This window comes from Pongo pygmaeus, chromosome 16, assembly GCF_028885625.2.
Source record: "Pongo pygmaeus isolate AG05252 chromosome 16, NHGRI_mPonPyg2-v2.0_pri, whole genome shotgun sequence".
Lineage (NCBI taxonomy): Eukaryota > Metazoa > Chordata > Mammalia > Primates > Hominidae > Pongo > Pongo pygmaeus.
In genome coordinates, this window is record NC_072389.2 from 83,672,665 (window position 1) to 83,699,584 (window position 26,920).

The following is a 26,920-nucleotide window of genomic DNA, read 5'->3' on the forward strand; positions in this document are numbered from 1 at the left end:
AAAAAAAAAAAAAAAAAGTAAGAATGGTTCAACTTTTACTTCATCCTATCAATAGGTTAAAGAAGAGTAAAATGGACAGATTTGGAAAACCATTTTTTATTGAAAAAGAGAAAATTAGGAACAGATGAAAACTGTCTTAAAAGTATTTGAAAAAAACAGCAAATTTAACATCAGACAAAATATCTACATTGAGAAATAAAGTTAAAAAGTGGATGGTGTGCCCTTTTAATGTCATACCAGAGCATTGTTTCATAGATACTTGTTTTACTATTAAAGATTGATTATTTAGAGCAGTGGTCCTCACACATTAGAGGGCATCATCATCACCTGCAGGGCTTGTGAAACTGGCTGCTGGGCCCCACACCAGAGTTTCTAACTCAGTAGGACTGAGATGGGGCCTGAGCATCGCATGTCTATGTTCCCAGGTGATGCTGATGCTTCCAATTTGAGACCATGCTTTGAAAAGCACTAGTGTAGGGAAATATACTACAGAATATGTTATGAATATTCTGGAGAATATGTATATATGTTAACTTACAGATTTCTGTTCAGTAGAAAAGATAACTCCCAAAGATGACATTTTTATTTCCCAATATGATTTTTTTTTTTAAGTCAGAATCTTGCTCTGTCACCCAGGCTGGAGTGCAGTGGCATGATCTCAGCTCACTGCAGCCTCCACCTCCCAGGTTCAAGTGATTCTCCTGCCTCAGCCTCCCAAGTAGCTGGGACTACAAGCACCCAGCACCGCACCTGGCTAATTTTTGTATTTTTAGTAGAGACAGGGTTTCACCATGTTGGCCAGGCTGGTCTTGAACTCCTGACCTCAGGTGATCCACCCACCTCGGCCTCCCAAAGTGCTGGGATTACAGGCGTGAGCCACCACACCCAGCCTCCCTATAGGATATTAACAAGTTTTGTCTCCATCTCAGAATGCATTTTGGAATGCCCTTCCTGGAGCAGTACAGACACTGTCTCTCAAAACACTCCTTTAACTAGCTTCACCGTGTTGCTGACTCCCTTGTAAATTAAAGAAAATATCTTATACATATTCCTTCATTATCTGTATGAAAGTCAAGCTTTTCACATTGTGAAAATTATGCTTCAGGCTGGGTAAAGTGGCCCATGCCTGTAAGCCCAGCACTTCGGGAGGCCGAAGTGACGGTATCACTTGAGGCCAGGAGTTTGACACCAGCCTGGCCAAAATGTCGAACCCCATGTGTACTCAAAAAAAAAAAAAACAAAAAAAAATCAAAATTAGCTGGGTGTGGTGGCACACACCTGCAGTTCCAGCTACTTGGGAGGTGGAGGCACAAGAATTGCTTGAACCCAGGAAGTGGAGGTTACCATGGGATGACATCATGCCCCTGCACTCCAGCCAGAGCCAGAGTGAGACTCTCTCAAAGGAAAAAAAAAAAAGAAAAAAGAAAATTATATTTTGATACAGTATGCTAATATAAAGGATATGATATGGTTTGGCTCTGTGTCCCCATCAGATCTCACCTTGAATTGCAATAATCCCCACAGGTCAAAGGTGGAACCAAGTGGAGATAATTAATCATGAGGGCGGTTTCTCCTGTGCTGTTCTCGTGATAGTGAGTGAGTTCTCACGAGATCTGAAGGTTTTATTACAGGCTTTCCCCTTTGCTCGGCTCTCCTTCTCTCTCCTGCTGCCCTGGGAAGTGGTGTCTTCTGCCATAATTGTAAGTTTCCTGAGGCCTCCCCAGCCATGCAGAACTGTGAGTCAATTTAAACCTCTTTTCTTTATAAATTACCCAGTCTTGGGTATTTCTTCATAGCAGAGTGAGAATGGACTAATACAGTGTACTAATAACAGCCCAGACAGTAGTATACAGGTACTACTATACTTTGATGCTAGAGGTATTCCCATTAAGGTCAGGAGCAGTATGTGCTATCATTACCGTGATGTAACATTGTTCCAGAGGTTTTCAGGTCAGCAATTCTCAACTGGAGGTGATTTTGCCTCCGTGGGGATATTTGACAATATCTGAAATCATTTTGGCTGTCACACTGAAGAGTGCTACTGGCATGTAGCAGGTGGAGGCTGGGGATGCTGCTAAACATCCTGTAAGGCACAAACAGCTCCATAACAAAGAATTATCCAGCCCAAAATGTCAATAGTGCTGCTATTGAGAAACCCTAGTCTAGACAAATAAAACATGGGAAATCCATTGACATAAATGTGGGTAAATAATAAAGTAGTATTCGCCAATGGCAGTCTAGCTAGGAGGTCCAAAAGAAGCACCTGAAGAACAGTTAGATTTTGCAGGGGCTGCATGGTGGCTCATGCCTGTAACCTCAGTACATTGTGAGGTCGCATTGGGAGGATCTCTTGAGGCCAGGAGATCAAGACCAGCCTGGGCAACATAGTGAGACTGCATCTCTACCAAAAATTAAAAAATTAACCAGATGTGGTGGTGTGCTCTGAGAGTCCCAGCTGCTAAGGTGGGAGTATCGCTTGAGCCTGGGAGCTGGAGGTTACAGTGAGCTGTGATCATGCCAGTGTACTAAAAGAAAATTTTTTTGAGACAGGGTTTTTCTCTGTTGCGTATGGGGTCTTGCTGTGTTGCCCAGTCTGGTCTCAAACTCCTGGCCTCAAGTAGTCTTCCTCCCTCAGCCCCTGAAAATGTTGAGATTATAGGTGTGAGCCACTCCCCCAGCCTTAAAATAATAAATTACAAGGTGTTATGTGGCCCATTGAAAGATGTTGGAAAACAGTTGTGCATGTGACCCAGCTGTAACCAGTTATAAAAGTGTCAGAATCATTAAGAAATTTACTGTCTGGCTTTCCCAAATTTAGGTTCCTGCTGAAAGAATGAGATGGACCTTTTCTGCCTCTCCTCCTCACCTCCCTGCCAGAACCAGGACTGTGCATTTTGACAGGCAGGCTCTTACCTCTGGCAGGCCACAGGGGGCATGCAGAGCCTTTCTGCATGTGTTTTTTGGGCACTCGGATAAAGACCCCTGTCCAGGCCTTTGTTTAGGATATTTGGCCCATGGAGGAATGAGGGTGGAATCACCTGGGAGGGGTAGAGGCTTTGACTGGAAGGAGGAGTGACCTGAACTCCAGGCTGTGGGTCTACACTTTGTTCCCATGTAGCACCTCACTAGTGGTGACTGAGGCCTGGCAGTCGGGGACCTTGGTGACCAAGTGTTGGGTGGACAGGAGGAGCTAAGGGAGGTGAGGGGCATTTCTCCAGTACTGACCCCTCCCTGTCCCCAAATCAATGCCCTCTATCAGCTCAGACACAGCCCCAGCCAGCAGCAGTGCGGGTCAGGAAGGGCAAATGCAGTCAGCACGGATCTGCTCCATAGTCTCCGCCTCACTTCACCTCGGGTTGAGGAGAGTGAGTCCCCACAGCACTGATAGGATATGCTGTCAGCTGAGAACATTCAGCTTGATTTAGAAAGATAAGCTGGGACATCTCTTGGGCATGGCGTGTGGAGCAGTGCCATCCCTCTGTGGCAGCAAGCCAAGCAATAAACCAGAATGTGCAAAACACATGTTACCCAGGGGGTGGTCAGTGGGCCAGCAGCATTGGCTCACCTGGGAGTTTGTTAGACATACAGACTGTCAATCTCACCCAGCCCAGCTGAAGCAAATTTGCGTTTAACAAGATTTCCAGGTGATTCCTATGCTCTTTGAAGTTTGAGAAGCACTACCTAGGAGAGGAATAGAGGTTATCAACTTCAAGCCTACTCCAACAGTTGAGCAAAAGAATCACAGCTGACCTCTCCCGCCATCCTCAGAATCATCTGGCTTTCAGCCATCAGAGGCAGCAGGTGATTTGTTTTGAGCTTGCTGCCCCAGCAAAATGCTCCCTTTGTAATACCTAACCCTGTTTTTGACTCTCCCTTAACCACCTAGCCTTGTTTCCACATGAATAGGCTCTCCCTTAGCTGAGAAAGCTGGATGAACTCCATTTGGCTCCTTCATTTACAAGACATCAAGGACTCCTTACCCAACCCCTTCCTCAAGGAGTTAACTTGTGTAAGCTGACTCTGAACATATCAAAGAGTCCAATTAACTGATAAGGTACTGAAGCAAGCAACGTATGAAGTTCCCAGTATCTCACTCAAGAGGTAACACCATAAGGCCCTGAGTTTGTGTCCGGCAGAGCCCCTATACCTATCGCCTTATGATAGATTTAGAGCCCCTGCACCTGGAACTGTTTGTTTTGCTGTAACCATTTGTCTTTTTTTTTTGGCATGCTTTTACTTCTGTAGAATTGCTGTAATTAAGCTCCCCCTCCCCTTTCTAAATCAAAGTATAAAGGAAAATCAAGCCCCTTCCTTGGGGCTGAGAGAATTTCGAGGGTTAAGGACTCCTAAATTTGTCTCAAAGTGTGGCGTTTCTCTCTAACTCACTCAGGTACAACACCTTAATGATCACAAACGAACACATGCATTCATCTTGGTCAAATAAATACGGTATGTATACATGCATACACATACATACAGATACATATACACATCCACACAGTTAGAAACATTTTTCTTTTTTTTGAGATTGAGTCTCGCTCTGTCACCAAGCTGGAGTGCAGTGGCATGATCTCGGCTCACTGCAACCTCCACCTCCTGGGCTCAAGTGATCCTTCTGCCTCAGCCTCCTGAGTAGCTGGGACTATAGGCATGTGCCATCATGCCCAGCTAATTTTTTGTATTTTTAGTAGAGACGGAGTTTTACCATGTTGATCAGGATGGTCTCGATCTCCTGACCTCATGGTCTGCCCACCTCAGCCTCCCAAAGTGCTGGGATTACAGGCGTGAGCCACCGCCCCCAGCCTGAGACATTTCTTAAGTAATACAAATCTATATATGTATTTAAAAATATCTATGAACATTAGCAAATATCTCTTAGGGAAACTGATAATTTCAGCAAATTCAGTAAACCCTTCTGAAAATAAGTTATTAACTTATCTGTATAGTATCATCAAAAGTGTATATACTAGTGTCTAACTTATGAATAGCACATTCTTGCAAAAATTCCCTGCTTGGAAGTATTAATATCCACTGATCTCTCCTCCGACATCCCTGCCCCAAAAAACCCACTTCTCAGGAGCAACCACTTGCATCCATTGTCCACTGGTGCTGTAACAATAATCACAAACTTAGAGGCTTAAAAAAATACACATGACAAATTATCTAGCCCTAGAGGTCAGAAATCTGAAATGAATCTCACTGGATGAAAATCAAGGTGCTCGCAGGGATGAGTTCCTTTCTGGAGGCTGTCAGGGAGAATCTGTTTCCTTGCCTTTTCTAGCCTCTAAGGCTGCCTGCATTCCTTGGCTTGTGGCTTCTTTCCATCTGCAAACCTGGCAATGGCGGTAGAGTCTTTCTCCTACTGTATCATTCTGAAATGACTCTTCTGCTGCCCTCTTTCACTTATAAAGACCCTTGGCATTACATTGGACCCACCTGAATAATCTAGGCTAAGCTTCCCATCCCAAGATCTTAATTTAACCATATCCACAAAGTTCCTTTTGTCATCTAAGGTAACATATTTAAAAGTTCTAGAGATTAAGATGTGGACATATTTGAGGGGCCATTATTCTGCTTACCAAACCAGCATTACGTGTTTGGTGCATACCTAGGAAGACTTTTTGGTATATATTCAGTTATGTTTGTATTTTAAAATGTTTTATCCAGCTACTTGGGAGCCTGAGGCAGGAGGATTTCTTGAGGCCAGGAGTTTGGGACTGTAGTGTGGTATGGTCATGTCTGTGAGTAGCCACTGCACTCCAGCTTGGGCAACGTTAACAAGTCCCTGTCTCTAAAAAAACTTTTTAAAATAATTTTTTAAAATTATCAAAATGAGATTTCATACTATTCTGCTGCTTGCTTATTTTTACCTAACAGTATAAAATGCATAGCTTTCCATATTGGACAAGATAAATCTATTAATATTTTAAAGGAAGGTTTTCTTCTGAAATTTTTAGAAAATGTGGTCTCTTTTGGCCAGGCATGGTGGCTCACATCTGTAATCCCAGTACTCTGGGAGGTTGAGGAGGGCAGATCATGAGATCAGGAGTTCAAGACCAGCCTGACCACATGGTGAAACCCTGTCTCTACTAAAAATACAAAAAAGTTAGCCAGGCATGGTGGCAGGTGCCTGTAATCCCAGCTACTTGGGAGGCTGAGGCAGGAGAATCATTTGAACCTGGGAGGCAGAGGTTGCAGTGACCCAAGATTGTGCCACTGCACTCTACCTGGGTGACAGAGTAAGACTCTGTCTCAAAAAAAAAGGAAAAAAAAAGAAAATGTGGTCTTTTTTTGTTGTTAAATAAATAAGTAAATAAATAAATGAATAAATAAAGGAGGAAAAAAGAAACCAGGAATCCTGCCTTAGACTAAATGAAGTGAAAAATGAAAGTGGGAAGTTCCAGAGAAGTAGTCTCAAGCGTTTGTATATGGCAGGTGAATGTGGTATTTTAGGAAGCAGTTACTATCCAATTATGTTCTGCTTAGCTCTGGTGAAAATACCCCCATATGCTCACTGTAGTGGGCATATGTGGTTATTTTACTGCTTAGCATACATTCCTCTTACCAACAGCATCTGACTTCCCTTAGAGAGAATTACACTCCTCAATGGATAACATCTTTGGGTGTGCCCTGCACATCTCCTAGCGAAGGGTGGCCACATGACCCAAGCTAGGCCAATCAGATACTGCCTCTTTTAAACCTAAAATTTGGAGAATTTTTTTTTTTTAAATGGGATGGAGTCTGGCTCTGTCACCCAGGCTGGGGTGCAGTGGCACAATCTCGGCTCACTGCAACCTTTGTCTGCCAAATTAAAGCAATTCTCCTGTTTCAGCCTCCTGAGTAGCTGGGACTAGCCACCACACCCAGCTAATTTTTGTATTTTTAGTAGAAAGGGGGTTTCACCATATTGGTCAGGCTGGTCTTGAACTCCTCACCTCAGGTAATCCACCCACCTTGGCCTCCCAAAGAGCTGGGATTATAGGTGTGAGGCACTGTGCCCAGCCTAATTTGGAGAAATTGACAATTAAAGAACAGTTGAAGTTTATGCAACCTCAAAATGGCTCTAAAATGATTAAAAACAAAGCAAGTACTCAGCAAAATATAAAACAAAACAAAACCCTAAAACCAGCATTGAAGCAGGTCTTCAGCATTGTAACAAAAAATAGTTGTAAGAATTGTTGGCTGGGCACAGTGGCTCATGCCTGTAATCCCAGTACTTTGGGAGGCCTAGGTGGGCAGATTGCTTGAGCACAGGAGTCCAAGACCAGCCTGGGCAACATAGTGAAACCCCATCTCTACAAAAAATACAAAAAGCAAAAATGAAATGGGCATTGTGGTGTGCGCCTGTAATCCCAGCTAATCAGGAGGCTGAGGTGGAAGAATCGCTTGAGCCCAGGAGGTGGAGGTTGCAGTGAGCCGAGATCACACCACTGCACTCCAGCCTGGGCAACAGAGTGAGACTGTGTCTCAGGGGAGAGAAAAAAAAAAAAAAAGAATTGTCTGTCTGCAGCACGGTAGATAAGAGCTATTTTGTTGCGATCTCTGGTTTTTATCATTGGAGTAAAAGGTGAGGGTATGTATCCTGGGAATCGCTCGTGCAATCCCCAAATATAGATGGCATTTGGGCATTGGTAACCTAACATTACAATTTGGGATGCTAAGGTCGCTATTGCACCCAAGCCATGGTGCCCTCCTACCTCTGTACTCCATAGCCAGGTCAGCTGAGTTGAACAGCTTTAGTCAATATCTGAGCTGGGTGAGGCTGGGTGAAAGAGCAACAGGTGAAAGCAATTCCAGCAAGATGCCATCTATTCCTTAGAAATCAATTACTGAGATATGAAAAAGGAAAAGCAGCAGAATGCTTTGCCTAATTAAGCAGTTGAGTTTATAACTATTTGATAAAATAACAAAAGTAAATGCAGCACATTTATCAGAGCTCTTGTTTGTGAACAATGGGAACCCAAGTTGACTTACTTTGAGCACCACAGACGAACAAAGGGAGCAATACAAGAGGTGCTCCCAGAAAGCGGGAGGAGAGAATGACCAAGCCCCAGAAGACAGGGGGCACAGAGTTGGCCAGTGGGATTCTCCAGCTCTAGAACTGAGGACTTGACACTTTGTATCGTGTGTCCATACCATTTGGCTTCATTCTTTCATACCAGCCTTCTCCATGTGGTGGAGGTACATGGCTGCTTCCAGACATCGTCACTAGAATAGAAAGCTCTTCCTCCCTGTGGAACTCCACTTCAGAATCCTGAGAAAGGCCTCTGATTGGTTTAGCTTTCATAGCCTCTTTGAACAATCACTAAATACTGAGATCAGGGGTCCATAATTAGAAATTCACACTAGAATCACATGATTGAAATGGAGAAAGGTAGACAGAAACAATTGATGTTCAATGAAGCCTGTATATGGAGGCAAATATGCCATATTTGGGTATTTATAAGCCTATGGGAAGAAAGAATCTGGATATCATTTGGTTTCACAAACTAACATCCCATCAAAAGTGAAAACAAAACAGGATGTATTCAACAAATATTCATATGGTTTTAAATGAACAAAGTTTGTTTATTCCTGATTTTTGACCACTCATTGGCTTTTTCAGTATGCCACTGACATTTTTGTCTCTGAATGTGGGGGTCTTTCTAAATTTGTCTCAGTAATATCCCTCCTGAAGGGTTTCCTAATGTATGCAGGAGATAAACAATTTCTATATACTTGCCCTCAGCATGGATTTCTTCATAAACTGCATTCCAAAGGAAATACTGCATCCATTACCAAAGTTAAAATGCATAAGTCTATAGAGCTACACTTTGAAAATATTTAAAATACAAAAAGATGTGTGCATGTATGTCTGAATGCAAATGAGTGTGTATGTGCATTTGTGTATGTAAAAACTTTGCTGTAAAATGAAAAAGGGCCGAGAAACCTAGATACTTCAACAACTTTTAAAGGAAAAACATATACCTATTAAATTTGACTTATGATGTTTATTTTGCCTGCATCATGAAAATGTTGATTTCGTTGGTCATAGTAGTTGGTCAATGACAGCAATTTCAAAATAATCCCTGGATAGTTGACAGCTCTGCCAACCTTTTCTACAATTATGAAGATATTCCTCTTTATACGATGTTAGGATGTACTTCTGCATTTTTTCAAAGTTCAATTTCTTCATTTTTCATAAACTAGTGAAAATAACTTAAAAATTTCTCTTCACATTTTTACTGCAAGTATTACTACAAATATGTATTATTTAGGCCTATCAACTGATAGCATATTACTTTTGTCAAGAAAATTACTGATAATATTTGTAGCAAATAAGAAATAAATGTAGATAAGCAAACTTATGATGAAAACTTACATCTTTGTTTGGGTTCCCCAAAATGCAGACTGATAAAGACCTGATTACAGATGGTTTATTTGGTGATCCCAGGAACTTCATGGGATGGAGTGAGGAAAGGGATAGAAAGGAGAAAAGTAAAAAGGGGGTACCATAATGGGTTCCATTTTCCTAAGTAACTGGGGCTCACTTCCACTGGGGAGCCTCTGAGAAACCATATAGAATATGTCTCAGTAGGAATTCACTGAGGGATGGGGAAGTTGGGAGTGCTTATCTTCTAACTCTTGAACGTTATTGATTAAAGGTTGACCTTGGGGGCACTATGCCGTCAGCACTCCCAGGCTACTCTCACTGTGGGCTGAGCAGGGCCTCAGCAGAGAAGCCGAGAGTTACAGCACTCATGGTAGGAAGATGTCAGTGTGTATGGACATGTTTGCAGCTGCAGGGGAACTAACAGGTGGGCCGTGGGCAGGGTACAAGTAGGGACTACCGTGTTCACTCCTTGCTCTCAGCAGATCCTCTCATGCCCACCCTGAGTTTGCTCTGTTACTGACATTTCAGGGTTGTAGCTGGCTGCAATCTCCAAAAACGACTGAAAATAAAAGAATACATGCAACAAGTAGCAATCTTCACTGCTGCAGCTGGTCCCAAGGCTATAATCTATACTCATCATCCCTCTGCTCTATGGCCTCTTCTAGATTTCCTGAATCCATAGCTAGCACTTCCACTCGTCATCGTTGCTTGCTCAGTGAATGACCACACCTTCATCTCTGAGTGGTTGAGCCTTGATTACCCTGTCCTTGTCAGGCCATGGTTTCTTCCATTGCTTCTCTGCTATTATCACCAGGCACAGAAACACTAAGGGGTCCCCAAGTGAATCCCCCAAGTTCTAGACATTTTTCTCCTTGGGCCTATTATGTAGCAGCAACTCCAACTCTTCAAGATAATCAAAGTCAGTTATCCCTGCCCATGTAATTCCCATTTTTGCCTGCTGATCTGACAGCATGGAGATGCCCAAATCCTCAGGTGACCCTGTATTGATGCAGTGGAACACTTACTATCTCCCTCTGTACACAAACCCTGAGACCAAGGCTTTTAATCAGGAAGAGCCTGAAGTTATAAGAATTAAAAACATAATTTCCACTAATGGCTCAAAGAGAGTGTGTTTAAGTCAATCCACTTGCACCCTTTAATTACCATTCCTGTGTATTCCAGATGCTGGGGAAACAGCACAGTGATTGCATATGGTGGTCATTGGTTCAGCAAACATACTGCATCCTCAAGGACAATGACCTAGCCATGCAAGGGGTCATTTCTAAGCTGATGCCTTGTTAAGCCTTTTTTTTTTTTTTTTTTTTTTTTTGAGACGGAGTCTCGCTCTATTGCCCAGGCTGGAGTGCAGTGGCATGACCTTGACTCACTGCAAGCTCCACCTCCTGGGATCATGCCATTCTCCTGCCTCAGCCTCCCTAGTAGCTGGGACTACAGGCACCTGCCACAATGCCCGGCTAATTTTTTGTATTTTTAGTAGAGATGGGGTTTCACTGTGTTAGCCAGGATGGTCTCGATCTCCTGACTTTGTGATCCACCTGCCTTGGCCTCCTGGAGTGCCAGGATTACAGGCCTGAGCCACCGTGCCCGCCCATGCCTTGTTAAGTCTTTAAAAGGCTATTCAGATACTTCCTCTGACCTCCTCAAAGCCAATAGTCTTCTGATACAATGGATGGGAGCATTATTCTCAAGGGTAGTTTTGGTTTGTTTTTGTTTTTTTTTTTTTTTGCCTCAAGAATTCAAAGTAGCTCACCAAGTGCTGCGCCTCTCTCTCTCTCTTAGTGGTAGGAAACATAAAGTATTCCTTCAGATAGGATGTCTCAACATACCTCTCAATCTTTGGGCCTCTAAAATATTCTCTGATATGGCAGGCTTCAAGAACTTTATGGAGTTTGTCTCTCATCCTTCAGCATGAAGTATTTCAAACCAGCATACTTGCTCCTTCCTGAAAACTAAGTCAAATTATTATTCTGTCATTAATATAATGGGCCAGGATGATGTTCTGTAGAATGTCAAGATGATCAAGGTCACTGCAGACTATAACAACAGTCTTTGGCACTTAGTGTGAGACTATTGCAAAAATAGTTTGCATTCACAAGAGAAAGACAGAAGTGCACATTCACTATCAGTATGAAGGATCTCGCTAAAGCAAGCAGCTTACTTACTCTTCATGTAGCTTTGCTTCCTTTCAGCATGGTGGCCTCAGGGTAGGTTGTCTTCTTACACAGTAGCTCAGTCCCACAGAGGGAACTGTCCCCAGGAACAAGGCAGAAGCTGCATCACCTTTTATGACTCAACAGTGAGAATCACACAGCATCCCTTCTGAACATTACTGGTCAAAGCAAGTAAAGTCCAGCTCAGATTCAAGGGGATTAAAATTAGATTTTGGCCAGGTGTGGTGGCTCACACCTGTAATGCCAGCACTTTGAGAGGCCGAGGCAGGTGGATCACTTGAGGTCAGGCATTCAAAACCAGCCTGACTAACATAGTAAAAACCCCATCTTCACTAAAAATACAAAAAAAACAAAAAAAACAAAACACCGAGTGTGGCGGCAGGCACCTGTAATCCCAGCTACTTGGGAGGCTGAGGCAGGAGAATTGCTTGAGCCTGGGAGGCAGAGGTTGCAGTGAGCCAAGATCGTGCCATTGCACTCCAGCCCGGGCAACAGAGCAAGGCTCCAAGGCTCTATCTCAAAAAACAAAAAAGAAGAAATTAGATTTCATCTCTTGGTAGGGGAATGACAAGTTTGCATCATAGAAAAGCAATTGGGATGAGAGATACTGTTGCAGCCTTCTTTAGAAAATACAATCTGCCACATCTCTCACAGCAAGAACTATGCTGCCCTGCTCAGGGCATGCTGAGACTGGTTCCTAGTTTTTGGAATAGAGGAAATGAGGGCAGGCAGTAGCAGACCTTGAAGTAATCTTGGAGGGTGTCTACTTCAGAGAAGGACTGTGTAGAGTCTCTAAGCAATGGGAAGCTGTTCTCTTAAACTAATGGGGTGCAGGATACTTCTAGCCTGGAGGGTTCAGGGAATCTAGGGGTTCAAGGTTCTCAAGCATGTCTACCCAGATGCCTGCCTGCACCCCAGTAGTTCTAGGGACTGTTTCCTTCCTCTAGGGCTTTGACTTTTATATCAGAGGCCTGCCTGGACTGTGCCTTCAGTTGGCTTTGTAGTTCTTTTATTCTTGCAATGAACCCCTGAGTGTCATTTTTTAGAAAAGTTTGCCCCCATTTGCAGGAAATGGAGATTTTTTTTTTTTTTTGAGATGGAATCTGGCTCTCTGTCACCTAGGCTGCAGTGCAGTAACATGATCTCAGCCCACTGCAACCCCTGCCACCGGGTTCAAGCGATTCTTCTGTCTCAACCTCCTTAATAGCTGGGATTACAGGCTTGCACCACTATGCCTGGCTAATTTTAGTATTTTTAGTAGAGATGGGGTTTCACCCTGTTGGCCAGGCTGGTTTTAAACTCCCGATCTCAAGTGATCCACTCCCCCCACCAAAATTCTGGTATTACAGGCTTGAGCCACCACACCCAACTAAGGAAATGGAGATCACTTTAGATCCTTCCAAGGAGGCCTTCTGCCTTTCACTACTATGCTCTGAATGGATAGTTGGATGATATAAACCTGTCTTTCTTTTTTCTCAATTCTTCTAAGGCAGTTAACAAGAAAAAGACAACTCTTCAATTCCTGTGATTATCACAACACGATATCCTTCAGGAGGATTAGCACTACTGCATAAGCTAAGCTTCTCTTTCACCTTTACCTCATCCAAGTACACCATGGGTCAAGTGTAGGTAAATGGAATTCTTCAAAGTGCCAGGGTTTGTCACCACCTTACTACCACCAGTGGGGTTTTTGTTGCTGCCATACCATTGATAATATACTTTCTATAGTCACTTCCAGTACCCGTTACCCTAATTTGAGTTCCTCCAAAATCAAACCCTGTGACAAAGCTTTGGATACAAGAGTTTGTCTTGGAAAGGATCCCAGGTAGAGCAAGTGAGTGAGTGTGGAAAGTGAGAGAGTTGAAACAGAAAATTGAATTGAAGAATGGATTATTACTGTGGGCAACTTGGGCTCATTCCCATTTGGGACCTCTGAGGAACCACACAGAATGCCTTGTAATAGTCCCACCAAGGTATGGGATGGTTGGGTATTAATCCACTGATCCTCATTCTTATGGGTTGAGGGGTGTTCAGTCCCCAGCAATTCTAGGATATCTTGTGAGGGTTGGGCAAGCTCTTGTTGTACTGGAGGAAATCCTCAGTCAGAGAAGCAGAATGAGGCAGGTGCTTGAGTGGGCAAGCCATCAGCATGCTTAGGATTCCTAAGTTCACTGCCGGTGCAGGTCAACTCAGTCCAGGGGACATGGGGAAGGGCATCAAGATGGTGTGCTACCTACTCTTCAGTAATTCATATGAAAAAATCAGGAGGCAGTCCCTGTTAAACCTTGTGGACTGAACACATGTGTTTATCACAACTCCATCCTGAAGCTTCTCTGAAATGACTGAAAAGGAATAAAAACAATTTTATAAAACCTGGAAGGATAAAGAGAACAGAAGAGGCAACAACAGACAAGAGCTAGCAACAAAATGTTGGAAGACGGCAGATGGGTGAGCAGTAGCAAAGTTAGCAGAGCAGCAAGAAAGTTTGCTTTGCTGTGAAAAATATCAGAAAGCAAAAGCAATATAGGGTGTTTGTAGCAGAAGCTGTCCCTGCTCTACCTATGTCACCTGGGATCCCTCTGCCATCTCTTTGTAGACCAGCTGAATTCCAGCGTGAATTCTTTCACCAAAGCCAGCATTCTGTTGGGAGGTGCAAGAGAGCCAGAAGCACCTGGGGATTTATGTCCCTTCCCTCCCAGTGCAGCCCTTAACCAATGACTGATGAGGGTGGGGACAGACAGACTCCAGCTCTTTTGCGCTCTCACTGGGATGACTTTGAGGCGTGACCTATGGTGTTCCCCCAAGCCCTCTGTGGGAATGAATCAAAATTGCCTTCCATGGGACTTGGCTTGATGTTGTACCCTTACATGGACTCTTTCTACTCCTACTTTCTCATTTCTCTCTTTTCCCTGGGAATATTTCCTAATAAATCACTTTCATGTGCATTTTCCTCTAGTGCAGCACTGCTTGAAGATACTTCTGTTTCAGTGATGTAGGAGTGTGTGTATGTGTGTGTGCACGTGCATGCATTGGGTTATCATTTAACATGAATTTCTTATCATGAAGCCAGTTTGAAAGCCACTGTTCTATACCACATTAAACTGCCTGCTTGTTCACTGAGCTGGAAGTTTTCCTTGATTCCCCAAAGTAAGAACTGTAGATCAGATTCCAAATCTTACTGCTTATTTGGGCACAGTGACTTAAAACATATTAAATAAAAATGTAGGCTGGGCACAGTGGCTCACACCTGTGATCCCAGCACTTTGAAAGATTGAGGCAGGTGGATCACTTGAGGTTAGGAGTTCGAGACCAGGCTGGCCAATATGATGAAACCCTGCCTCTACTAAAAAAAAAATATATATATATATATATAAACAATTAGTCAGGTGTGGTGGCATGCACCTGTAGTCCCAGCTACTCAGGAGGCTGAGGCAGGAAAATCACTTGAACCTGGGAGGCGGAGGTAGCAGTGAGTGAGCCGAGATTGCACCACTGCACTCCAGCCTGTGTGATGGAGCAAGACTTTGTCTCAAAATAGCAAACAAACAAGTATTAGTTATGGCTCTAAAGAACGAGGTCAACTTTGACACAATTGGCTGGTCTGGTCTTTGACTTCTTGGGCAGCCAACCATGTTAAATAGCTTTCAAAGTCCAGGTACATTTTAAGATTGATAAATGTGGCATAAATGTTGTGATAGTGTTTTGAGAACAGGCCCCCCAAAATCTGGCTGCAAACTGGCCTCAAAACTGGCCATAAACAAAAACTCTGCAGCACTAAGACATGTTTGTGATGGCCAAGATGCCCACGCTGGAAGGTTGTGGGTTTACCAGGATGAGGGCAAGGAACACCTGGCCCACCCAGGGCAGAAAACTGCTTAAAGGTGTTCTTAAACCACAACAAAAGCATGAGCAATCTGTGCCTTAAGGACATGTTCCTGCTGCAGATAACTAGCTAGAGCCCATCCCTTTGTTCCTGTAAGGAATACTTTTAGTTAATCTATAATCTATAGAAGCAATGCTTATCACTGGCTTGCCGTCAATAAATATGTGGGTAAATCTCTGTTAAAGGCTCTCTGCTCTGAAGGCTGAGACCTCTGATTTTCCACTCCACACCTCTATATTTCTGTGTGTGTGTCTTTAATTCCTCTAGTGCCACTGGGTTAGGGTCTCCCTGACCGAGCTGGTCTCAGCAATAGTTGATTGTTAATTTTTTTTACAGGCTAGCAGAAACAAGACCAAGTTTGCCTTGTAGCAGAGCCACAAGGTGTGCCTGATCACAGGGCAGGATAGTCACCTGAGGACTCTGGCCCTTGGCTTGGCTTGGATGGAGAGAGGTGAGGTATACAGAATTGCTTTGCATTTGCCCCCAAAGACAAGGTAATTGAGAGAAGGGAAGATAACATACCACATATTCACTAATAACCAGTGAGACCTAGCAAAGAGGTCACACAAATTTCTGTCAGTCAGATTTGTGGGGATCCCAGGGCAGGCCTGACTGCCAGAATCGGTTGGAGGCCATGAGTGGAGGGCTGAGAACATCAGTTCTATAAGTACAGTGGAGATGAAATCTGGAACACATTGCAAAGGAAGGGGCAGGAGACTCATCTTCCCAGGAAAGCCATGGGATCCCTGGCATTACATGTGTCCATTGATAATCCTTACTTGTCAGTACAAGATGTAACACTGTCTACATGTTTAGAAAAGAACAAAAATATGTTGAAAAATCTGATGGAATGATTAAGACACAAGGAAGATCATCTAAACTCATCAAATTTAGGATGGAGATGGCTGTGAGTTAAGAATTTACAGGGGGCTGGGTGTGGTGGCTCATGCTTGGAATCACAGCACTTTGGGAGGCTGAGGTGGGAGGATCAGTTGAGGCTTGGAGTTTTAGACCAGCCTGGGCAACATAGTGAGACCCTTTCTCTATTTAAAAAAAAAAAAAAAAATCACAGCTGAGCATGGTGGTGCACACTTGTAGTACCAGCTACTCAGTGGGCTGAGGGGGCAGGATGACTTAAGTCCAGGAGTTGGAGGCTGTAGTGAGCTATGATTGTGCCACTGCACTCCAGCCTGGGTGACAGAGTGAGACCCTGTGTTGAAAAGAATAATAATAATGTTTAGAGTCTAATATTGTCCCAAAGAAAAGCCTCACTTTCTGATAGGCATGGATATCCTGGACACCCTGAAGGTGTGATATGGAGCATGGGGCATAGGTGCTCATCAGCACCACCAGGGTCTCTGTTAAGCAGAATACTGTGTATAGGTATCAATCCCTGGAGGGGAATTCTGTGTACTTATTAATCCCAGAGGAGAACTCTAAACACCTCACCAACTTGTACTACTACTAAGGTTCCTAGATCTGGCAGTTTTCTAGATCTAGCAGGAGGTTTTGCCCAAATCCAGCTGCCAGTGTTGGTGAGACAGAGCACTTGGGCAACATGTCAGGCAAAGCAACTTAATACTCCCAGACAGGCAGCAAGGGCCAACAGAAGTCTGGGATCCATGATGTGCTGGCCCCCCAAGGCTCAGGGAGGCTGCCCACAGTAGACGCAGGCTCGTCTGTATGTGCCCTACTTTGTACCTGATACAGTTTGGATATTTGTCCCCTCCAAATCTCATGTTGAAATATGATCCCCAGTGTTGGAGGTGGGGCCCAGTGGGAGCTGTTAGGGTCATGGGGGTGGATCTCTCATGAATGACTTCGTGTCCTCCCCATGGTAATGAGTGAGTTCTCATGCTATTAGTTCACATGAGATCTGGTCGTTTAAAAGAATCTGGCACCTTCTCCTTTCTGAAACTCTTGCTCCTCTTATGTCATGTGACATACTGTCTCCCCTTTTGCCTTGTACCATGAATGGAAGCTTCCTGAGGACCTCACCAGAAGCTGAGAAGATGTAGGTGCCATGCTTCTTGCAGAGCCTGCAAAACCATAAAACATATGAACCTCTTTTCTGTATAAATTACCCAGATATTCCTTTATAGCAACACAAACTGGACTAATAGAGCACCACAGCTGAGGGACTCTGAAAGCATTCTGCTCTGGTTTTATACCTCAGAGGCCACTTGGGTTGCTGAGCCAAGCATTGCAGGCTGTTCTAGGAATGACAGAGACAAAGCCTGGAGTATTCTGGGCATTTCCTCCTCATCTCAGCATGTTGCATTCTCCATACATTCTGCCCGAGAACTGCAAGCAAGAGAGGGTCAGCCAAGGCTATCTGGGGACTTGTCCTTCTGTATGGTTGAAGGATCCTTCAGCACCAGCCACCTCTCTCTCCTGGCTCCATGTTCAGTCTGCTACTTTCTGATTATTACTCCAGGTTGGAGGAATGGCTCATGGACAACACCTTTTCTCATCACTGGGAGGGCATGTTCCCCATTGAAACTTAATCCACTGAGTTGAGACTCAGTCAATATCATGTGTGTTTAGGTTGTGGGAGCCAGTTTTCAGCACCAAACTCTCTCCAAGGTGTTAATATCAAAGCTCCTGGCTGAAATAACACATATAATGGCTTAGCACTGTGCCCAACAGATTCTAGGTGCTTGGTGAATAATGGTTGTTATTTGTCATTAACTCTAGAGGCCAAAGCCTGTTGAAAGACGTGTAATTGAGAAATCAGTAAGAATGAAATCCAATTTTAAAACTTTCAGGCTGGGCACGGTGGCTCACGCCTGTAATACCAGCACTTTGGGAGGCCAAGGCAGGTGGATCATCTGAGGTCAGGAGTTCAAGACCAGCCTGATCAACATGGTGAAACCCCCATCTCTACTAAAAATACAAAAATTAGCCAGGCATGGTGGCACATGCATGTAATCCCAGCTACTCTGGAGGCTGAGACAGGTGAATTGCTTGAACCCGGGAGGCGGAGGTTGCAGTGTGCCAAGATCGCAGCACTGCACTCCAGTCTGGGCAAAAGAGTGATTCTCTGTCTCAAAATGAAACAAAAAAATTCCAGTAGTTTGTGTTTCTATAACATGTCATTAACAGCCCACATGGGAATTTGAGAAATATCGTTATTTGCATCCGAGAGGGATGTAACTGGAAGCTGTGAAAATTAACATCTGAGGGCACAGAGAATAGGCTCAAGTTTACTGTTATGTAGCCCTCCTCCTAGTTCTTGTGTCCCATTGGAGATGCCCTGAAATCTTTTTTTCTCTAGTCTGTGATCCACCCACCATTTAGGTCTGTATGTGTCCATTTTTAATAAAAATTGCATTCCCACTGTGTAATTTTCCCATTGAAAAGCTGGGACACACAAAGCCCTGTTAATCTCATCAAATCCTGATTAGTGGCCCTGCTTCTTGCAACTCATGGAAGGAGACATTTAAAATTAAGACTTTGTATATATTAATTGTTCCAGCTTTCCCATCAGTTTAGGAACAGGATTTTATTGAGTGTGCATTTATTTGGAGGTTAGTAATTAGAGAATTCCACAAAATGGGATAGAGAATACTCAGAAACATACTCATCCTAGACTCTTAACTGTCCTTACCTTCCCATCCAAGCTTCTCAGATTGACTCCTTCTAATGTGTCAAGATTAAACCAAAACCTTCCCTTTTGAGAACAAAAATAGACAGTTATCAAGGAGCAGAAACATATTTTTAAATAAGCTCTGAAGATTACCTTCATTGGGCTTAGTTTACACCCCAGGGTAAAAGTAGGGTCTGATGTTTGTTAGCACCTGAAATATTCATCCATGGCTACATGAACGAAGTGGGAGGCAAGATGAGTTCTGTTTAGATAAGGGTTTCCAAAATAATTGTACGGTTTAAATAACACAGCTTTATAGTCATAGGAACTCATTCTTAAATTTAAATGTGTATATAAATTCCTTCTTCAGAGAGGCTCATTTGAGACAATAAGAGAACTTTAGATAAAGTTAGGTAGAGGAAAGAGAAATAGAAATACAACTTTAAGAGGAAAAATGAAGAAAAGCAAAAACTTAATGATTTGTATAACTGGACACTGGTAGGGAACAGAGTGCTATGATATTTACATTCCACTGACTATTCTAAAGATGCTGTTACAGTTTTGTTTTAAAGTCAATATTTATTTTTTATTTTATTTTTTTGAGTCAGAGTCTCGCTCTGTCATCCAGGCTGGAGTGGTGCTAGGATTATAGGCATGAGCCACCACACTCGCTTAAACTCAATATTTAGAAGATACTGCAAATTATACCCTTAACAACTATTTAATCTTATAGAACTTGTAGTTATCAATCTAGCAATGGGTGTCTGTGAGGCAGAGGAGGGTTGGGAGGGGACACATAGGGTTCTAAAACTCTTTTGGAGGTACCCGAGCCAAAAAATGTTTGGCAACAGCCACTGTGGGATTTGGAGGCTTAAGTGGCAGAATCTGTCCTCATTTCCCTAAACGTGCATGCTGCAGTATAGTAGCCACTAGCATGTGTGGCTGTTGAGTGCCTGGGACATGTTTAGTCTAAAGGAGATGTGCAGTAAGTATAAAATGTATACCAGGTTTCAAAAACTTTGCATTGGCTGGGTGTGGTGGCTCACGCCTGTAATCCCTGCCCATGAATGAAGCTGCCACAGAAGCAGAGCTGGGTCCAACAGCATGAAATCTCATGATCTAGCTATGGCTGCCTCCGAATGTCCTATCTTCCAACAATAGATACCAACGCTGATCCTCCAATATGGCGCTATTTCTTGAGACCAAATTGCTACTTGGTGACAAGTTGACTACATTTGTTCCCTTTCATCATTGGAGGGCCAGTGATTAATTCTCATCGGAATAGATAGCTCTACTGGTAAAAGTCTGCATTTCTTGCCCACGGAGCCTCAGCCTTCTAAGCTCCCTATTTGGGAGCTTACGGAATGTCTGATCCACAGGCATGGAGTCCCACACAACATAACATCCAACAGGAAATCCACTTCACACTAAAGGAAGCCCATGTCCACAGGGCCAGCTTGTTGTACCACAACCATCCAGAAGCAGCCAGCCTGAAAAAGCACTGCAATAACCTTCTAATTGCCCAACTTCAGTGCCAGCCCAGACACAATATTCTGTAAGAGCGGGTGTCATCCTCCAGGATGCAGCATATGCACTGAATCAAAGACCTGTGGAGGCCTGTCCTCACGCAGGCAGCTGTATCTCCAGTGAGCAGAATGCATGGACCCAGGAACCAAGGGGCAGGAGCAGGTGTGCCTTCCCTTCTACCATCTTCTCATCCTTTCTAATGACTCGAAGGGGACATTTCACTTCCTGGCTGCACAACTGTGGTCTGTGTAGGGTTAGAGCTCCTGGTCCTCAAAGTGGGTGCACTCTAGCCCGGGAGCAAATCCAGAGTTCCATTGAATACAAGGTTAAGGCAGCCTTCCAGGGCACCTTGGGCTCTTTGTCTCCAGAGACCAGCAAGTGAGAAGAGAAGTCACCATCCTGGCAGGAGTAATTTATCTTGATCAGCAAGAGAAGATAAGAACATTTTTATACAATAGGCAGAGGCATTGTGTACATATGGAACTCAGGTGACCTACTTGGGTGCCTCTTAGTATTCCCATGCTCACCTGTACTGTGAAGGGATGCCCTTGTATAGCAACCTTGGCCAGAGATTACTCAGGACTCAGCCTCTGCATTAATGTGATCTGGAACACATCACCAAGTAAGCATCCAAAACTTGCAGAAGTCATAGCCAAGGTAAAGGGCAGTTAGAATACATAGTGGAGAAGAGAGGAAATGAGTGCCAGTTGCAACTCCAAAACTAACAATGGTGATGGGGGTTGAGGTTCATCTGATCTCCCTCTTCTGAGCTTCTCCCCAGGAAGCAAAGCTCACAGTAACTGTGAAGGAGTAGCTCCCTGATCATGCATGGAAAGGTAGCTCACATGGGGTGAACTGCAGTGGTCTTGGATTTGTGCCATTCAAATCTCCCTTCAAGAGAGTCTGTTGCATGGAGAGTAGTTAGCTGACAGCCTCCAGCTGCAGCACCTTCTGGGTCCTGTGCAACATGCACACACTCACACACTGAAACCATGCTGTCTTAAAAGACTGAGCATGGCAGGGATACTAGAGTCTGGCCATTCCTGCCCAACGCAGGACTCCTCTCATGGGAAGTCTTTGCTTTGTGGTTTCTTCTTGAACAGGCTGACTTTCTGACAGCTGCACAGGAAGAGGGTGAGAGTAGGCTCTTCTCACCCTTCTCTCCTTCCCTCTCTTGTTTCTTTCATAGGCATCAGACCTGATTTAGAAGGGTTTCCCTTCCTGCTCTCGCTCCCTTGGTCCTTTATCTTTCACAGGCACTTCCCCCAAGAAATCTGCTATGTTTCTAACTCTATCTTGACCTCTGCTTCCCAGAGAGAGAAGCATCCTGACAATCACCCTTTCTTATGCCTGATCCCAATGGGAACCCAGCTTCTATGCAAGCAGCCACATAATAAAGCTCACCTCTCTCCTACAGAGTTGGTTCTAATTATGCCACTAAAATTAAAAGCAAAATTTAATATTCCTCCACATTTTCATGCCAAGAACACTTAAATTATTAAAATTTGGGGGAAAAGTCCATTTACAGAAATATAATCATTTATATTTTAGTAAAGCACTGTCCCACAAAGTGGGTGTATGTGTAATGTATTTGCTCAAGAACTTTCCAAAAGATCCCCAAACAAGTTTTAATATATTTCTTCAGGTCTCATCAAGTTTTCCTATTCCCACAACTCCTGATTCTAAAACATATGTGTCAGTTTGTCAACCATATAACATGTTAAGAAAATTTTAAATTTTCCTATTGAAAAGGAAACTACCATTATATAAAACACAAATAATCTGATAGTTTTGGAAGGGCTTGTGTAATATATAAATGGTTTCAAGTGTTTTAATTTCATCTACGATCAGACTCTATGCCAACAGAAAACAGAGCGTAAGGTCTATGCCTTATATTTCATGTATCCCTCTGAGCCCCAGGAACTCTGCCTGTGATTAACAAGTTTCAGGCTGGGCACAGTGGCTCATGCCTGTAATCCTAGCACTTTGGGAGGCTAAGGTGGGTGGATCACCTGAGGTCAGGAGTTCAAGACCAGCCTTGCCAACATGGTGAAACCCTGTCTCTACTAAAAATACAAAAAATTAGCATGGCATGGTGGCAGGTGTCTGTAGTCCCAGCTACTCAGGAGGCTGAGGCAGGAGAAGGCTTTAACCTGGGAGGTGGAGTTTGCAGTGAGCCGGGATCACACCACTGCACTCCAACCTTGGTGACAGAGCGAGACTCTGTCTCAAAAAAAAAAAAAAGTCTCAATAAACAACTAATTTATTTAATCTCTCTCCATTCTCTCCTTTCTTCTACCACCACTCTAGGATAATAGCCATTATACCTCTTAAGCCCAATTCATTTTTTCCTTTTCTTTTTTTTCGTTATTTCATTTTTATTTCATAATCATACACTCAAGTCTGCAATCCAGCTAGGCACGGAAGGGAACAAGGAAAACATGGAGCCCAAAGGGAACTGCAGTGAGAGCACAGAGATTCTAGGATACTATGAGCAAATGGGGTTCAGGGTGCTCTCCTGAGCTACAGAAGGAATGGTCTGGTGGTTAAGATAAAACACAAGTCAAACTTATTAGAGTTGTCTACAGTCAGCAATAGCGATCATCTTCCTGGTCTTGCCATTCCTGGACCCAAAGCACTCCATGGCCTCCACAATATTCATGCCTTCTTTCACCTTGCCAAAGACCACATGCTTGCCATCCACCACTCAGTCTTGGCAGTGCAGATGAAAAACTGGGAACCATTTGTGTTGGATCCAGCATTTGCCTGGACAAGATGCCAGGATCTGTATGTTTTAGAATGAAGTTCTCATCATCAAATTTCTCCCCGTAGATGGACTTGCCACCAGTGCCATTATGGCGAGTGAAGTCACCACCCTGACACGTAAACCCTGGAATAATTCTGTGAAAGCAGGAACCCTTGTAACCAAATCCTTTCTCTCCAGTGCTCAGAGCATGTAAGTCTTCTTCTGTCTTTGGAAACTTGTCTGCAAACAGCTCGAAGGAGACGTGGCCCAAGGGCTCGCCATCGACGGCGATGTCAAAGAACACAATGGGGTTAACCATGGCCGACAGTACACGGCTCCCAATGGCAGTGGCATCTGCAAAGCCTCCTTGGTTTTCTTTTTCTCAATATTCCTAAATATTTAAAATTATTATTTTTAAATTATATCAGCAAGTCTGCTTATCTTGAAAAGTAAAATATATCCATATATATATATATATATATATAAGAATAACATTAATAACCTTCTTCCAGTCCCTTCCATCCACACCCCATAAATAAGCAATGGTAACAGCTTGATGTACCTTGGTCCATATATTTCCTTATGCTTGTACAGACCTATAAAAATTGGTATATTCATGTATAGTGTGTTTTATGATTGATCAAAAAAATCACACTTAAGGAATGTGGTTTTTTTCATCTCTCTGTCTCAGTGAGTCTCTGGATCAATATTTTTAAAAACTACATCATATTCCAAGTTATTGGTAAAACCACAAATTATTGTTTGCTTATTCCTGAGTTCTAATGACATTGAGTGTATTTTCATAATATTATAAAACACGTTTCCCTCCTGTGCATTGCATGTTCATATTCTTTATTCCTTATATTTAAATTTCTAAACCATCAGAACCTTATTTTTGTGAATGGCATGAGACAGTGGATTTAGTTTTGTTTTCTTCTAGATTGACGGCCAGTTTATATTTAAAAAATTAATCTTTTCCCACTGAATTGAAATAGTACCTTGTCCATATTTTATGTTCTTATATATACTTACATTGATTTTGGGATCAATTTCTGATCCACAGATACATTTTTATTCATCTTTTAATGTTGTTTTGATTATAGTGACTTTATAATGTAGGTTAATATTTGGTAGGGCAATTCTCCCTGTTTCTATTTTTTATTTTCATAGTTTTCTTGCCTATTCTTGGACACTCATTTGTTTTTTCATTTCAACTTTACGTTCATTTCATGTAGTTTTTGTAAAATAACTTGCTATGGTTTGAATGGTCGTGCCTTCCCCAAATTCCTATGTTGAAATTCTAACCGCCAAGGTGACAGTATTAAAAGGTAGAGCTTCTGGGAGGTAACTATGTCATGAGGGCAGAGCTCCCATAAACAGGATTAGTCCCCTAATAAAAGAGGCCCAAGGGAGCTTGCTTGTCCCTTCCCCCATTGAGGGCATAACAAGAAGGCACCGTAAATAAACAATGAAATGGGCTCTCACTGGACACTGACCTGCCTGTGCCATGATCTTGGACTTCCCAGCCTTCAGCATTAGGAAAAGTTAGTTTATGTTGTTTTGTAGCTATCCAATCTATATTTTGTTAAAGCAGCCAAAATGGACCAAGACATAATTCACTGTGATTCTAATGGGAATTGCATCATAGTTATACATTAATTTTTCTAAGAATTAACATTAAGACTATCCTTTCTGGAGTACTGGCATGTCTCTCCACTTGCTTAGATCTTGCTTTCTGTCTTTAAAAATGATTTCATATACAAACATTCTTAGCCATTATTATTGTTATTGTTTGTTTTTTTTTTTGTTTTTTCTGCATTTTAGCAGAGACAGGGTTTCACCATGTTGTCCAGGCTGGTTGCAAACTCCTGAGCTCAGGCAACCCACCCACCTCGGCCTCCAAAATTTCTAGGATTACAGGCGTGAGCCACCGCGCCTGGCCTATTGTTGTTTTTAATCATGATTTTTTTTTTTTCTTGAGACAAAGTCTTGCTCTTTTAACCAGGCTGGAGTGCAGTGGTGCAATCTCAGCTCACTGCAAGCTATGCTTCCCAGATTCACAGCCATTCTCCTGCCTCAGCCTCCCAAGTAGCTAAGACTACAGGCACCTGCCAACACACCTGGGTAATTTTTTTGTATTTTTAATAGAGACAAGGTTTCACCATGTTAGCCAGGATGGTCTCGATATCCTGACCTCATGATCTGCCCACCTCAGCCTCCCAAAGTGCCAGGATTACAGGTGTGAGCCACGGCGCCCGGCCGATTTTTTTTTTTTTTTTTTTGTCTTTGAGATGGAGTCTTGCTCTGTCACCCAGGCTGCAGTGCAGTGGTACAATCTCAGCTCAATGCAACCTCCACCACCTAGGTTCAAGCAATTCTCCTGCCTCAGCCTCCAAAGTTGGTGGGACTATAGGTGCATGTCACCACACCTGACTAATTTTTGTAGTTTCAGTAGAGATGGGTTTCACCATATTGGTCAAGCTGGTCTCAGACTACTGACCTAAAGTGGTCCACCCACCTTGGCTTCCCACAGTGCTGGGATTGCAGGTGTGAGCCATCACACCCAGCCTTATCATGATTTTAATTTAAAATTGTATTATTAAATATTTCAAATATACAGAGAAATAAAAAATAATATTGCAGGCAACCCTCCTCTCATACTCACTAGATTTTAACATTTTCATATATTTATAGAATGTGATGACATTCTTTCATCTTCCCCCTTTCTAGATATGTGACTAGTGTCTAGAAGCCAGTGGGTATAATTCCCAGACATTTAAACATTTTTTAAATGTATTTTTGCATTTCTAAATAATAGATAATGGTTTTATATGTATTCCTATGTAATATATAATGCTTTTATGTGTTATTTAAAAAATAAATTTATATCCATGACTAGTTATTCCTCATATTGAGAAAGGCTAATGATTTTTATGTACTGTATATATCTTGATTTGAGATATTAAATTATTTTAATTGTATTTATCTTATTAAAATCTTAGATTGTCTCTGTTCTCTATTATATACAAAAATATTCAATTTTACCTTGTACAATATACATACCAATTGTTTTCTTTTTTTTCAGTTTAATTAGCTAAATATTTTAAATAATGTTGACTAACACTGGGGAAAGCAGCATGTTTTTCTTGATTTCAATGGAAATGACTTCAGAAATTCTAATATAATGCTTCTGTTAGTTTTTATAAGCTTGTCATATTTAAGCTAGACTTTTAACTTATTTTTTTTTAGGATAATGTTTCACTGAATCCTCACAGTGATCCGAAGAGGCATGTATTAGTCCATTTTCACACTGCTGATAAAAACATACCTGAGACTGGGAAGAAAAAGAGGTTTAATTGGACTTACAGCTCCACATGGCTGGGGAGGCCTCAGGATCATGGCAGGATGTGAAAGGAACTTCTTACATGGTGGTGGCAGGAGAAAATGAGAGAAGCAAAAGCTGAAACCCCAATAAACTCATCAGATCTCATGAGACTTATTGACTATCATAATAACAGCATGGGAAACACCAGCTCCCATGATTCCGTTACCACTTCCTGGGTCCTTCCCACATGTCGGAATTCTGGGAGATACAATTCAAGTTGAGATT

At 42.7% G+C, this 26,920-nt stretch overlaps 1 long non-coding RNA gene and 1 pseudogene across 1 annotated transcript; one reads left to right on the forward strand and one right to left on the reverse strand.

Annotated features, from left to right (window-relative positions):
- Positions 1-1,656: 1,656 nt before the first annotated feature.
- On the forward strand, positions 1,657-26,740 carry LOC134738228 (uncharacterized). Its single transcript, XR_010123830.1, has 3 exons — positions 1,657-1,700; positions 15,785-15,899; positions 26,560-26,740. It is a non-coding gene; the product is annotated as an uncharacterized LOC134738228 (long non-coding RNA).
- LOC129013981 (peptidyl-prolyl cis-trans isomerase A-like) lies at positions 23,137-23,635 on the reverse strand (annotated as a pseudogene).
- Positions 26,741-26,920: the final 180 nt, after the last annotated feature.